General features: G+C 40.7%; 1 protein-coding gene across 9 annotated transcripts in view; it reads right to left on the bottom strand.

Moving 5' to 3' along the window:
• The window catches only part of TBL1X (transducin beta like 1 X-linked), a 296,176-nt gene that overhangs the window by 137,471 nt on the left and 144,418 nt on the right, over positions 1–14,287 (bottom strand). Inside the window, exon 1 of one of the 9 annotated variants that reach the window (XM_074992710.1) lies at positions 12,339–12,474. The exons of the other annotated variants lie outside the window; for them this stretch is intronic. The gene's annotated coding sequence lies outside the window, so the exon portion shown is untranslated. Of the gene's footprint in view, positions 1–12,338; positions 12,475–14,287 lie in introns of those variants that run through there. 9 annotated transcript variants of the gene reach the window in all.

Raw genomic sequence — 14,287 nt, 5'->3', positions numbered from 1 at the left:
GCCTGATCTTATCGAAAAATCAGTTAAGAGTTCCGTGCCTAACCTGTCTCGGTCTTTTTATAAATCCCATTGAAAACGAATCAGCATCTTTAGATGCCCAAATACTTTTGTCAATCTGAACTCTTGTTTCAGAACAGCATTTAAACACAATTTTGGCACAGTTCCAACTAAACCATTTTCTCACCTGGCTTGGCCAGGCAGCATAGACAGGGATAACCAGGTGTCAGTTTTACTGGCATTGTGTTTAAATGCATTTTCCTACAATGTTACTTAGGCCATTATATTAATGGGGGTTTAATTTATATTTTTCACTCATATTCAAAGCTATGGAAGTCTTTCAGAAAGGATTTAATTTTCAGTCTGTAGAAAGGACAGGCAAGCTACTGAATACTTGAAATGAATGTTTTGTATCCTTTCAAAGTGATGAACGGCTTTAATATTTTTAAACAGTCCCTCAGGGGTAACCTTTGGTACTTATACAAAAAACAAAATGTATGGCAAACTGTAGCATAACATCAATAATATGCCACAATCCAGGAAAATAAAAACCAAGTTATCTTGTCTGAAAGATGCTTTAAAAATATATGAAGCAATTCCTAAAAAAGTATATCAATCAAAAGTACTAAATGTGCTGCCATCTGAAAATTTGCTGAAAGTGATTTGGGTTTTTAATTTCTTTTTTGGATTAATATTTTACACAGAGATGCACCAGAGCCCCTAAAATGCAGCCATTTCTGGAACACAGAGAAATACCAACTTGTGCCCAGCAACACCTACTCTTACGAAAGGGGCAGTGCTTAGACCTAGGCTAGACAAGAGCTGGGTTTTTAAAATCACAATAAAAAAACCTCCGCCCCTGCCCCCATCCCTACCCGCCCCCGCAAAATTGCCTAGTATTCACTTTATTTACCTGAAAAAAGACAAACAGCTAACTCAACTGTTCTTTAATGGCTTGATGTTCTACTCATGTGTGTGTCTAGGCTCTTGTACTGCCCTACCTCCACACATCTCTGTCTCTAACTGCTAATCTACATGGAGACTTAGCATGCTGAAAGCTCAGGTTTGACTGTATAGAACACTAGCTTGCTGCACACGAAAAGGTTGTGTGGACCCTGTTACCACTCACTCCAAGTTCCATGGTGTGCTTTGAAAGAGCAGGTCACAGAATTTTCAGCAAATAGTAGCATGGTCCATACCACCAGTGCAGAATGCTAACATGCTATACCTCCACGTCCTGGCTTGCTGCACACTCAGGCTGCATCTACACTACAAGATAAATTCAAGTTTAAGGCAGTTAACTCGACTGTACCAAGTGACTGTCTTCACTGTAAATACCATCAGCTTGATTTAGTGAGCACTAATAGTGATATAATATCAATATCGTAATATCGTCAGAACTGGGTGGGTGTAGTGTCAAGTTTGAATTTAACAGTTCAAATGAAGACTAATGTGGAAGCGCCATTCTTTAATTCAAATTTATTAGCCTCCAGAGGTGTCCCGTATGTGCCCCACAATGCCCCACAGTGCTCTGCTCTGGCCACTTCCATCTCCGCTGCTCTCCATGGGTGCAGCGCTTAGGTAACAGGAAGACTGTTTCAAGCTGGCACCAGGAAGCCCGCACCTGTGGAGCCATGCTCGTACAAGAGCCTGAGAAACTTCTTTGCAGTGGTTCACATTTTGTGTTGTCCCCCCGCCTCCTGCTTCCCTCTCCCACAGGTGCCACGCAGTCGGGGACTTTCTTGCACCCGACCACATTACCTGGCTAGTCCCCAACCCAGTTAAAGGATGTGCCTGCTGTTCAGTGCTGACCATGCTGCCAGGCAGCACCATGTCTTGGCTTGCAGGCAATGAGGGCTCCAAGGACAGGCAAGATTTTCAGGGGACCTTGCAGCCACACGGGGGAAGTTTCCCTCAGCGGCTAAGATATTCGGAGGTCTGCTGCCACTGGGTGGGGGGACTACTTCCACTGCCCCCCCGCACCTTAAATATACATTGGGGAGCTTGCTATCACCTGGGGCATCTCTTCAACTGGCCGTGCAGCCACAGACCCCAGACCTCCCACCCTAAATATGCATTCAGGGGCTTGCTGCCACAGGGGTGAAGTCTCCTCTGGTGGCTAAGATTTTCGGGGGATGGCTGCCACATGGGGGACTACTTCAACTGCTCCCCCAGTGAAACCCCCCCATGCCCCCACAAGGACATGGGGGTGGGGGTTGCTGCCATTGGCGGGAGTCTCCCCTGATGGTTAAGATTTTCAGCGGTGGAGGAACATTTCAACTGGGTCTGCAGCCACAGACCACCTCCGCCCCTCCCTGCCCCCCAGCCAAAAATATTTTTGGGGTCTTGCTGCCCATTGCAGACACCTGTCGCTTTTTGCAAAGTCTTCGATATTTCAGTTATAGTTTTTTTCTAACCTTTCTTATCCTCTTTCTTCATGCTTTGGCCCCCCGAAAACACAGGGAACAATGGAGGGAGGGCCAGCTGAGATTCCCGTTTCCATTACAAGTTCAGTGTATGAGATTTCACAGTCAGCATGTTTTGGAAAAACAATGTAGCAATTTGTATATGGAGGTATACTTGTGTCTTACAACTGGAAGGGATCTCGATAGGTCATTGAGTCCAGTCCCCTGAACTCAGAACATTCCACTTCCCTCTGTCAGCCAAGATTTTCAGGGGCTTGCTGCCATCCACCGTGTTGGCAATGTCTGTGTAGTGAAAAGGGAAGACAAAAATCTTTTCCCCTAGCCTTTTCTATCCTCTCTCTTCTAACTTTGCACCCCTTCTCACAGGGAAGAGTGGGTGGAGGGCCAGCTGAAAATACGGACTGTGCACAGAAGTTGTATAATGATCGGGGAACTCAAAGACCCTTTCCTCAGCAACTGTCTTTTTTCAAAAAATTTATCATCAATTCTTTCTTCATGCTTTTCATCATTCCTGTGTTATTTTCAGGGATTTGAGGTAATCAAGGGAGAGGGGACAGTCAGTGGATGGCCAGTTGACAAGACACACGCTCTCTGAGTTTTATAAAATCCTTGATAATTCAGTTACAGAAGAAAGAGATTTCTGTTAACTTTGCCATCTTTGTTGATGAACTACTTTTCCTTCCTTCTGACTGGAAAAATGGACATTTGCTTACCACAGGAGAGGAATGAGGGCAATGCAATATGGGAAGATGATGTCAAAGACCAGCAAGCGTACCCTGAATGCTATAGGAATGAGGGAAATGTGGGATAGGTTCCCACAATGCACTGCTGCAACAGTCAATGTTTGCCAATTGAGTGTGGCACCAAAAGTTGACTTTGTGAGGAGCAAGTGGGAGATGAGGATAGTCAAATTTGAATTTATAAAATCCAGCATTATAAAATCGATATTAATAAATTCGAATTTATCTTGTAGTGTAGATGAAGCCTCCATGTAGGCATATGGTGAGTTATGCATTTACTGAGTTTGGACAGATGTTTTGACTCAATTTAGCATTGATGTGATGTCTTCAAAATCACATTAGGTGAAGTGGGCAACATAAAATAGCTATGAGATAAAAGCAAATCAAAAGGTCAACGTTGGAAAAAATAATTACACCATCATTGGACAAAAGTATTCCCTCATAAATAGGCTAAAAGGAAAACACTTTTAAAGCGCTAGTCTTATTCTTGAGGACAGGAGTGATGGATTGGTATCAAGGTCTCATCGTGTGGAAATAATTCAGTCTGTCTTTTCCAGTACAGCTGAGAGAATTATTAGTCATGTTTCAATTAGAGGATTGATGTGACAGAATTCTGTTCTGCATTTTTCAGCTAAGGTGTCAAGAGTCTTCCTGAGCTAGAGGTAGATGTGTCTAAGAGCAGGTCTATACTACAGCAGAAGGTCAAATTAAGGTATGCAATTCCAGCTACACTAATTACATATTAGCTGGAGTCAACATACCTTAATTTGGGCTTCTGTGCTGTCTCCACTAATGGAAGTCGATGGGAGGATTGGCTCCTGTCAACTTCCCTTATTCCTAACAAGGGGCAGGGGTACCACCACCAACACAAGCACTCTGCAAGTTCAGTTTCGCAAGTCCTTACCAGGTGTGCTAAATTAAACTCCAGAAAATCAACTGCAGCTGGGTCAATCTTCCCAGTAAAGAAGATATTCCCTAATACAGAGAAAGCATATAGCTGTAATTCCACTGCTAATAGGAGGTCTTCCTGCTTTTCCCCCGAACAGCTTCTCTCAAAGGCAAAGGACACTTCTACAATTAAGAGTATCAACACCACAGCAATGCTGTACCTTGAACCAGTTTGGGTATCTTATTCAGACCCTGTCTACGCAAGAGCCCTCTCAGAGATAAAACAGAAGTTCAGCATCCCAAATCTTAAACGGTAACATCATCTTAATTGAAGGGTCTTCTCTAAATACTTACTCTGCTCAACGCATTTTCCATATGGAGAGTTAGAGACTCAGCCTCCTTTTGCCTGTGCTACATCTCTATATAGTTAATATGTTATCTGTTGTAACACATAATAATTTGGCAGGAAAGATAATAAACTACACAATTTGGAAGCCAATACTTCCAGCAATAATAATGCATCTGAGTCTGAGGACTGTCAGGAGGTAACTGAGGGAGACGGTAAGATCATGAAATGTTTGACTGACAAGAAAATATTACAGAAAACATTTTTACAGCACAAGGGTTGACATGTGATGTTGCTTACCAAAAACAAACAAGCCAAAAACAAATAAAAAACAGAAAACTCCGGAGTACACCGGAGGAAGAGAGTACAAAAAAGGAAATGGAAGATGGAAATAAAACTAATCGCAAAATATGAGCCAGAGGTCATGAGGATTCTGGACTGAAGTTGGCTCTTCTTGATGCAACAGTGTAGGACTATGTAAACAGGAGGATTAAAAATAAACAAATACAGGACAAACAATTTTTAAAAAATTATGAAACTATGGTCAATGATTATGTTCACATATCTTGAAAGTAGTGGGAAACTTTTTTTTTTAATTAGAAAGATATAAACATATACTCTGACACATATTCATGTTGTTCGCATTTGCAGGGTTAATAAAATAAATGTTAACTTCTATGCTTAAAAGATTCCCACTCCAAAAACAGTTCTGTTCCTTGGTATTCTCTCTTAAGAAGGCTTTACACCTTTCTAATTTCTGGTAAGCACACCTCCAAGGCCATGCCCTGCATTCATCTCTTCCCTACAATTCCCTGGCTGTGTCTAGACCACAAAAATAACTTCTAAGTTGCATACTTCAAAGTACAACTTCAAAGTAAGCAACTTCAAAGCTGAGCATCTACACACACTCTACTTGGAAGTTAAATTTCGAAATAGGGCACTACTCCATTCCCAGGAATGGAGTAAGGACTTCGAAGTTGGGCTCCTTACTTCGAAGTTAACTTTGAAGTAAGGGAAAATGTGTGTAGACTTTCTGCTGGCTACTTTGATGTAGTGCCTAACTTCAAAGTTAACTTCAAAGTTAGTTCGAACGTAGACGCACCCCACACACCTCACACCCCGCCCTCCAACTCCTCTAGCCCCATCACTTACTGGACTGCCTCAAGAAACCTGCCTGCAGGCAGGAGACCGCCCTAGCTGAGCAGGGACTGTTATGGGTTAATGACCCGGAACCTTCCCCCACCCTGCAGTAACTGGAGTTTTGGTTTGGTTTCTGTTTGCAATTGGAAACTGAGCACCTGGCAACCTCTAAACAGCACCTGGACACAGAATGCAAAAACCAGATGCAACAGGTAAAAATTAGAGAGGCAGCAACCCTACACATGAGATTTCGTTTTTAACTTATAAAATGGCCTGTTACAAGCTACAAGTACATGTACAGTAGGAAGTTAAGAAAAGAAAAATAAAGGAAACAAAATGATCGTTAAAGTCTAGTGGGAGAAGGAGAGATGCTCCCCATTCAGAAATATCGAACCTATCTCTCCACTGAACGCCCCCTGCAAGTAAAAACCTGAGGAACGAGATGAACTATGAACCATTCATTAAAAAGATGGAAGACTTGGTTTCAGTCTACACACAAATTTCATCAATTTAATTAAATCAATTTTAAATTGATTTAAAGGCTGCAACCTCCTTTTGTGAACACTTCAGTTGGTTTAATTGTGTCTTATCAGCTACCTGTTAAAACAATTTAGGAGAATGAATATACAAGTAGGTAGCACTGATTAAACAATGTAAAAAATGGGAATAAAGGAATTGGAAAGTCTGGGGTTTATTTCAAAAGTGCCTGTGTCTACGTGGCCAGTTTGCATTTCAAAAGCATCACTTTCACAGCACGACTGGCCAACCTTATGCTAATGAGGCGCTGAATATTCATATTCCATTCTGTTCCATGCCATTTAAATGCCCTTTCCAAAAAGTAGGGGCACATGCAGACACAGCCAAGCTGTAGTTTCCAAGGGCCACAATTACACTAGCAAGTTTTGCTGACAAAGCCCTGGTTTTGTCGACAAACCGGGTGGAACGCCCACACACAAAATGCATTTTGTCAACAGCTTGTTGACAAAACTCAGCACTTTCACGGCAGTGTTCTGCCTCTCAGCCATGAAGCATAATGCTGCTGTTGACAGATTCTGTCAACAAAAAAGCTGTGTGCACACTCTGGGGAGCCTTCTCTCGACAGACTGGGCATCCAGAACAATGGGCAGTCCTGCCAGCTGTGCTTCTGGGTGCCTGTTTTGTGGAGAGAGTGACTGGGCACTGTGGGTGCTCTGTCAAGAGAGCAGAGTGCTCTTCTGATTGGCTTTTGTGTGTGGCCGCACTCTGTCAACAGAAGCTCTGTTGGGAAATCTCTTCTGACAGTGACTTCTGTCAACAGATCACTGTAGTGTAACCATAGCCAAGAGGTTTTAAAGAGTAACATGTAGCATTCACAACCAGATTTGAATTCAGAAATTGCAAAGGCAAGGATAAATGTTGCAAGGTTAGGCCTTGACAGAAACTGCAATAAACTTACCAGACCCAGATAAGTAAGGTACTTTGGACAATTGGTGCCACTCAGGATTCTGGGTATGCACAGTCCCTTTATAACTTTGCCGTGGCTGAGGCATAATGGTTTTGTTTTGACATATGCCATTAACAACAGATGTGTATGGACAATACCTAGTGAAATTGAGTAACATGTTCCCTCATATGTCATTATTGTACAAAACATTACAGACTAGTAGCTGCTGAATCAGGAAATGGATCAGAAGCTAATAACATGCCTTTTCAGATATCGATTCTTGCTCTCTATTTCACGTCAGCTTCCTAAAATCCATCCAGCACCAGCACAAAAGGGTAATGAGTTTCTCAACACACACTTGAAGGGTACACACAGCATCAAAGCTTTCAGCAACTGCCTAGATGCTGCTTCCCAGCAGTACTAGAACAACTTAAATATAATTAGATGGAAGCCCTATGGGCTATATTTCCCCACTGGAATTTATCAGGCTGACAGATGACTGAATCATTGGTACTCGGGGTCCTATTCTATTAATATTTGTTGAGTCAAAATGTCAGCTTGCTACTCATATTGTGTATTTTTGAAAGAAGATTTGCATTATTTGGGGGGTGAGGAGAATAAACACACAAAACCATAGTCTCCTTAGCAGCAATGAATAATTATATCTGATTCACCAGACAACTGCTGGAGATGCAACAGAGAAAACACTTCATGCACAAGTTCTGTGGAATTATGTGATGCTAAAAGCTAATGGGAAAATATAAAAAACAGTGATTAAATTATTGGGACAAAATGAAAACTCTTCAGTGGATCACAATATAATTTTTTCTTGTTTCTCTCACCTGAAGAGGGTTCTACCACTGCTCTCAAACAGAACTCTGTTTTTATTATTTTTTCTTATGCAATTTTGCATATATTATACAGGAATGAAAATTCAAAAATACTCAGATGATATGTACAAATATGCATCAAAACGGTAAGAGTGTGCCACCAAAGAACTCCTGGTTCTGAGAAATATCTGGGGCCTTTGTGTGAAAATCCAGCCAGACAACCTCCAGATGTTTCAATCCTTGTACAGACAGATACAATGCAGTGAAATAGACTATTCATCCTCTGTACTTGCTGTGGGTTGATGCTGCATTCAAATGCTCTCTGGTGGACCCCCGCAGATCTTTAAGTCAATGAGACTTCTTGGGTTGCAGGAATCTTCCAAAGTGGATCAAACTGCAAGATCACAGCTTTTCTAAAATATAAACTCTGCTAAATGTATTAGGAATATTTATAAATACATTTCTTTAAAAATAATTTTAAAGACTATTTTTCTGGTATAAATGCAAAGTTGCTGCATAATGACATATTTAGATCTTGTATAGCTGACATAAGGGTCACGGAAAAATAGAGATGTTGCAATACAATGGAGCAAAAAGAAATAGCTTATTACTCTGCTATTGTTTCAGAGTAAATTGATTATTCTGCAATGTAATATCAACACTGTTAGAATACTCAAGTGAACATGAAGCTACAACATCTGTCCAGGGAGCTGTATGTGGCTCTTTAAGGACTTCTTTGTGGCTCTCAGTGTTATAATTGTGAAATATAAAAAAAACCCTCCTGATTATTTTGATAAATGGTGAACATCTAAAAGCCTAACAAAGAACAACTCATACCTAAATAGGAAACAAGGCAATCTTGAAATGTTGGATAACTCCTCCATTAATATATGCAGTACATTGCGGGATCTAATACTGTAGCTGTGTTTTGATTCTGTTGCTAATAAAGTCTTGATTTTGAAAAGGAAAAGGAAGCTTGCGGCGTTCCTGCTGTGAATGGCAACATGCATTTTAAGAAGGAAAACCAAAATTAAACATGAAGTAAAATTGGCATAATTAAAATGGGCTCAGGACTGAAAGTCAGGAAGACAGTGGTACAAACACACATGTAAAGTGTGAGGAAATAGAATAATAATCTGGGTCAATGCCAGCTGAATTCCTTGGTAAACAGAGACAGAGCTAGCTGAGTTAGCATGCCAATGATACGCAAAATGCACTACTTCACCCCAAGCAAAACACTGGAAAAGGCTAAAAAAACACTTTTATCCTTCTCCTCACACCTAGACACTAATCCATTTATTTATAAAGGGGAAAGCATCAATTTAGATTCAAATATGTTTTTAAAAATATTTGTACACGCAAGTATATATTTAAATATTTAGCAAAGGAAAAACATTCAAATATGATTACTCAGAAGTAGCTAAGTTTCAAGTGATCTAGTTTGTGAATCTAGAAGTCGAAAGGCAAGAAAAACAGACCTAGTCACAGAAGCAAGTTCAAGCAATGTGTGCGCACTGCCTCTCAGTAGTTTGGAATTCAACTAACAAGCGGTGGCTATTCTGACAGTACCCAATTTGGTTTATTGCTGGAGTCTGACAATGAATTTATCTCTCTCCCCTGCCAAAAGAAGAAGAAGAAGAAGAATAGCAAAAATGCTCCCAGGTGGCTAGATTGTGTAGTAAAATACATTGCATGGCATTAAATACTATGATATTTCCTTGTGCAAGCCCACTGGCAGAAATCTCAGTTTCAGGTGCTTTCATGTGAAACTCTTTGTTCTAACCCCCCAGCCCCACTCAACCACTACTTTAGAGATGGTGAGATTGATTTAGAGTAAATGGAATGACCCAGTTTGAGATACAGCTTGAAATTTCAAAGATGAAAAAGCAGCTTCCACATACAATCATGTTTTTACAAAACAATTCATGGTTACCAGCTTAAAGATGTGGAACAGTGCCTAGGGCAACACATTCTATCACTATCTTCATTTAAGCACAGTAGGAGGAATCTTACTACATTGTGTTTCAGTGTCCTACTTCTGAGTGGAGTTCATTCATTTCTTCCTAGATCAATAAAACATATTTTGAGAATTTGTACATAATTCCTATCTTAACAGGAACCACCGCTGAAAACAGACATACCTTTCATTTTAAGCCAACAACAAAAAAATAGGGCAGCTTTACTGGTAGAGCTTCAGTCAGAATCCTTTTAAAACAGAAATAAATAGAGCACAGAAGTATGGAAAGAACAGGAGCTATCTCTGCTGCCTGGGTCACACATCAAATATTTGGTAGCAACTGTACAGTTGCTAAGTAGATACATGCGAAAATGAAAAAGGTTCATGACTGCAAATGGAATATTTAGCTAGTACTTCAAAACTGTTATCAGTTTTTATTATTCTTTAGACATGCAATGAATATACCTTTTCAATAGCATTGATTTCAAAACCCAATTTTTACACTAAAAGGAGAAATCTTCCCAACATCAATGTGGGATTGAATCTATATGGTCATAGGAAAAGTTATATTCCTACCTATGGTAGTGCCAGGACAGAAAATATGGTGCTAATTACAATAATATTACAAAAAATCCCAATATATGTCAGAAATCTTGGGATAAGTTAGGCCTAAACTTTTGAAGCATGTCGAACAGGAGATGCGGTTGTGTGTTTCACACAGAAATATGGCATAGCTTACTGCAGAATCTAGCTAGTTAGGTTTAGCCACAAGTTCTTGCTAAGTTTAGAAGCTTTTTCAGCTTTTTCGTCTCTATTTTATATGTTTTATGCCTATTCTTTTCAAACTAAGGAGCAATAACTTGCTTATGTTAAGTTAAATGCTTTTCAATAAGTACATACGTGAGTTAAAACAATCAATGACTAAAATATATGGTGTATAATTGCATTTCACTAAATAGTTAGGTTTATTTGTCTAGATACAAAAATTATGCTGACTCATTAGCTCACTTCAGAGAACCGAGGCTGGAGAAATTCATTACACTATATTTGACACAATTCCTAACAGGAATCTTTGTTTACCTGCAGCAAATGTCAATCAGAAGAAACCTGGAGCATTTCAAAGTGTTCAACCTACAAAAATCACACCAATTTCATGGTCAGGAAAAAGTTACTCTTAGACCAAGAGGAGGAAACTCTGAATTGGCTGGTAGATAAACATTTTACTACTATTATGTCCAAGGAAGTTAAAGTGTTCCATTGTAGGTTTATGTGTATTAAAATTCCTGATGTCTGACTTATGTCCATTCATCCTTTAGCACAGAGACCATCCAGTTTGTCCAATGTACATGACAGAGGAGAATTACTGGCACGTGATGGCATATACTACATTAGCGGACGTGCAGGTGTGTGAGTCCCTGATGGCGTGGCTGATGTTATTAGGTCCAGAGATGGTGTCTCTAGTAAAGATATGTGACCATGGCTGGCAATAGGTTTGTTCCAGGGATAGGTGCCTGGGTTAGTGTTTCCGTGGTGTGGTGTGTGGCTGCTAGTGAGTATTTTCTTGAGGTTGGGTTGCTTTTCTAAATTCTGGACAATTGTTTGGCTCAACTGATATGGGCAAGCTCATGATTCCAATGGCAGGTAAGCCTAATTGAAGATAAACATGGACCTACATTGAAGTATCCTCCATGTTGATATCAAAATTACCTGTCTAGACGAGTTGAGAACTGGGAAAGTTTCTTTTTACAACACAGTTGGAAGACTTCAACTTAATTGAACTGACTGTGTCTCTTCCAAGGCTGAGTCCAATTACGACCTTGTAAATATTATCATCCTGTCATCCTTATTTTGTTTTCCATAGTTTCTTATCTGCTTTGAATGCTATTTTTGGCTAAGGCACATCACAGATTTACAACAAAGTTCCCCACTCTACTTAGCTCAGGAACACAGATCCAAAGGACTGTGAGAAACCTAGCAGACACAGCTTGTTACTTAAATTATTTAATCCATTTATGTTTTATAAACTATTTTTTGAATACCGTGTTTGGGTAGTTAAGACTGTAAAAGGCACATCAGCCACTCAGGTGAAAACGTATTAAAGTTTTATTAAAAGTATTAGAGCTTAATTTGAAAAAAACAAGATAACACCAAGGGCATGTAAAAGCTAGAAATTAAAGATGAAGATTATAAAACCCAACAAGTGCTAGAAACTGTGGAAATGCAGAAATAGGCTACTCCCAACTTCCCTTTTTATTCCAGGATGAAACACGAGGCTCTCCCATTGACTGTCGGTTCTGTTTTGTGTACAAGTAGCAGCGTTCCAGCAAAAAGATAAATAGTATGGGCTTAGGAGCAGGAAAGAACAGGTTTGTTTCGTACGGTACATATTGTCTGTATGTTGCTGCTCTCCGGTCCCACAACACTTTTAGGGCACCCAAATGTAACACTTTGAAAAGAGATTTAGATTTGCATTATGGTATGCCAATCTTAATTAATTTTCACAGCTCTGTTCAATCCTGCTGATCAACTCCTCCCACTCCCTCCCAGTGCCTCGTGGGGTCTGCATCTCAGGGCTAAGGCAGGCTCCCTACCTGCCCTGCTTCCACATGGCTCCTGGAAGCAGCCGCCAGATCTCTTTACTCTTTAGTGCAGTGGAGGCCAGGGAGGCTCTGTGTGGTGCTCACTCCCAACTGCCGTCTCCGCAGCTATCATACATCAGGAACTGCGACCTATGGAAGCTGCACAAATGGCATCTGTGGGCCCCGGACCTAAGGGAGGAAGACACCTGGCAGCTGTTTCTGGGAACCATGATAAGTGCAACCAGGACCCCATGCATCAATCCCAACACCCTGCCCCAGCCCTGAATTCTTTCCCACACTTATGCCCCTCGTACCTGCCCCCCCAGAGACTACACCCCCAGTCAGAAACCCCACCTCCTCGTGTATTCCAATCCCCTGCCCCACCCCAGTGATAATGAGTGAGTGACAGAGGGAGGAGAGATGGAGTGTGCAAGGGGTGGGGCCTCAATGAATGGATGGGGCCCCTGTGAAGAGATGGAGCAGGAATTCCCTGAAAAATTTTTAAATCCAGAATGGTGGTCTTCACATTGCTAAAGTTGGAGAACCACTGGTCTAGATGAAATTACTATTATATGGGGGCACATGTGGCTGAATGACTGCCAAACTGGGAGGATATATCAACCACACAGGGGTCAGTCCTGCGTCTGGTACTAGTTACTAATTTTATTAATTACTTGCACAATGCAGTGGAGAGCATACATACAAATTTGTGGGTTGTATCAAGCTGGGAGGAGCCACAGCTTCTGCTGAAGTGACCATTATGTGTGAGTGGTCAGTTCTAACATAAACCAGGCTTCAGGTATCTCTAGCTGAGTATCCAAACGGAGCAGGGAGTCTTGAAAAGCATTTTGGAGGACACGTTTAGAATTCAAACAACCTTGACAAATTGAAGACTTAGTCTGAAGTCAGCAAGATGAAATTCAATAAGGATAAATGCGAAGTACTTCATTTAGTGTAGAAAAAATCAAATGCACAACTATGATATGGGAAATAAGTGGCAAATAACTGCACAACAGGATCCGGAGGTTACAGTGGATCACAAATTGAATATGAGTCAGTACAGTGATGCAGTTACAACCAAGATTCCAATCAAGCTGGGCTGTATTAATAGGAGTATTACATATAAGATAAGGGAGGTAATTACTCAGATCTATATGGTACTGATGATACCTTAGCTGTAGTACTGTGTCCATTTATGGACGCTACACTTTAGGAAGGATATGGACAAACTTGAAGGCATCCAGAAAGAACACCACAAATGATATAAGGGTTATAAAATGTCACCTATGACAAAAGGTTAAAAACATTCAGCATGTTTAGTATTGAGGAAAGATTACTGAGGGGCCGGGTGATAACTTTTAAGGGCAATTTACAAAGAGGACTGTGAACAACTGTTCTCCATTATCCATTAAAGGTAGGACAAAAAGTAATTGGCTTAATCTGCAGCAAGGGAGATTTAAGTTAGGTACTAGGAAAAGCTTTCTAACTGGAATGGCAGTTAAACTCTGGTAGCTTGTGAAATCCCCTCACTAGAGGTTTTTAAGAACTAACTGGACAAACAGCTGTCAAGGATGGTCTAGGTTGACCTAGACCTGCCTCAGAGCAGGAAGGCTGGGCTTGATGAGGTTTTTCGGTCTCTTCCAGCCCTCTATTATTTTATTCTGTGGTTTATCAGACCACAGCACCTTTATGCGATCTATACTGTAGGACTGCCAAGGAACCCCTTTGGACCGAGATTGTGCACAGCACCGGAAACACCAATTAATTTAGTCATAAATTATCCAGACTCTCCACACATTTTGGGTTCTCAACCTGAGGTATGTAAAGCTTGATTTACGCTAGGGCTGACCAACTGTTTGAAATAGCTATTTCAAAATAAGCACTGCTCCGGGTCTTTTCAGTGCCTATTTCAAAACAGCTATTTTGAAACAGCCAATATTCCTCCTGCAGTGAAGTTTATT

The sequence above is a fragment of the Carettochelys insculpta genome, chromosome 1 (genome assembly GCF_033958435.1).
Source record: "Carettochelys insculpta isolate YL-2023 chromosome 1, ASM3395843v1, whole genome shotgun sequence".
In the NCBI taxonomy this organism is placed as follows: domain Eukaryota; kingdom Metazoa; phylum Chordata; order Testudines; family Carettochelyidae; genus Carettochelys; species Carettochelys insculpta.
Note: the sequence above shows the minus strand (reverse complement) of the source record. Positions and strands in the feature narration are given on the sequence as shown.